The sequence below is a fragment of the Myotis brandtii genome, unplaced genomic scaffold (genome assembly GCF_000412655.1).
Source record: "Myotis brandtii unplaced genomic scaffold, ASM41265v1 scaffold263, whole genome shotgun sequence".
NCBI lineage: Eukaryota > Metazoa > Chordata > Mammalia > Chiroptera > Vespertilionidae > Myotis > Myotis brandtii.
The window spans coordinates 347,325-348,894 of NW_005360011.1; positions in this window are offsets into that span (position 1 = coordinate 347,325).

A 1,570-nucleotide genomic window follows, 5' to 3' on the forward strand; every position below is an offset into this window, starting at 1 on the left:
ACTCCTCCTCCGGTCCCGGGAGCGCGGACTCGGCCGGGGCGCGGGGCTCGCTCCACCTGCTAAGTGGCGACTTCACAGGAGACAACAAAGAAAGAAGCCGCTCCTTTCTTCTTGCACCAAATTACGGATGACCCACAGCCAGCCGGCCTGCTCCTTCCCCGGCCGCTCTCCTCCCTCCTCAGGCACACATTTCGCTGCTCGTCCTCGGCAGCAGGAAAACTTTTGGAGTCCTTGAAGGCGGGGCGGTGCTGGCTGCCGGCGCGTGCGGAGCAGAGAGCGGGCTCCTGCTCTCCCTTCGGGTCCGCGGCTCAAGTTTTGTCCTGTCCTAGGAAAACTTCCTGCGATGCTGCATGTCTCTGCAGTTGCTACTGCCGGGGCTCTTGGTTGCCTCTGAAACAAGAGTCTTTTTCCATCCTCCTCGCAACAGCCACCGTTTGATGCGACATCTTTCCTTTTGGGCAGAAATGAGGAAACAAATATAACAAGGAAAAACACTGAACAGGAGAAAAAATGAGGTCGAACGACTGTTACCTTGTTGCTGAAGGTTGGGGTTGGTGTTTTATTTTTTTCCCAGCAGTTGTCTGGAGGAGGAGGAGGAGGAGGAGGAGGAAGAGTGCATTGGTGGAGATGGAGGGGTGTGTGTGCATATAGGGGATCCTTGGTACACAACCAACTCCAGTGGGCACGCTGTGCGGCTCGTAGGGTGCACGGCTAAAAAAAATTGCAGCGGGCGCTCGCTCGCGCCCTGGTTTGCGCGCTCTCTTCCTCCCTCACTTTCCCTCTTCCTCCCGCTCCCCTTTCGCCCGCCCGCCCGCCGGCGCTCGATCTGACAGTTCGCTCTGCGTCCCTCCCTCTCTGAGCGGGGACTGTCGAATGTTTACCCTCCGCCGCGAGCGCGCACCCACCACCACACTTTCCCAAATACAAGGAAGTCGAGCACCAGGGCCCCCGCTGATTGGCTACCTGCTGGGTGATTGGCAGGCCCGGAATGACTGGCTCCGGACGCGAGGCCCCCCTTCCGGCCGTTCCGATTGGTTGCTTTTTAATTTAGGCAGCGCGTCGTCGACGCTGGAAAGCGGCGGTCCCCCAGGCTCCCGCCCCCTCGCCACTTTCTCCGCCCCGCCCCTCTCCCGCCACCCCTTCCGCCACATCTTAACTCTTAGTGTCCGGCCGAGTGGTAGGCGTACCCTCCGCGGCTCGGGGCGTTCGCTGCAGGCCTGGCAGGAGGGAAGGAACGGGGAGAGAAAAGGGACCGAGAGGGGCAGGATCAGAGGGAAACAAAGGGGGAAATCCATGCAATACAGCCACCAGCCCACTCCACCCAGGACTGCGTCGCGTTGCAGCCCTCGCGCCTCTCCCACCCCGCAGACTTGGGAAGCGCCGGGCGAGGGTGCACCTTTTGAGCTAATACCTATAGACAGAGCTGTCCCCAGTGGTTTCAAAGTTTCCTCTTTCCGTCGCCAGCCGGCCCCCGTCTCCGTCTCAGCGGGGGTGGGAAAGGGGAGCTCGCAGCGCCCAGAGCTCGGGTGGCGGCCAGGCTTCTTGGAAATCCGCCACCGCAACTTTCCGC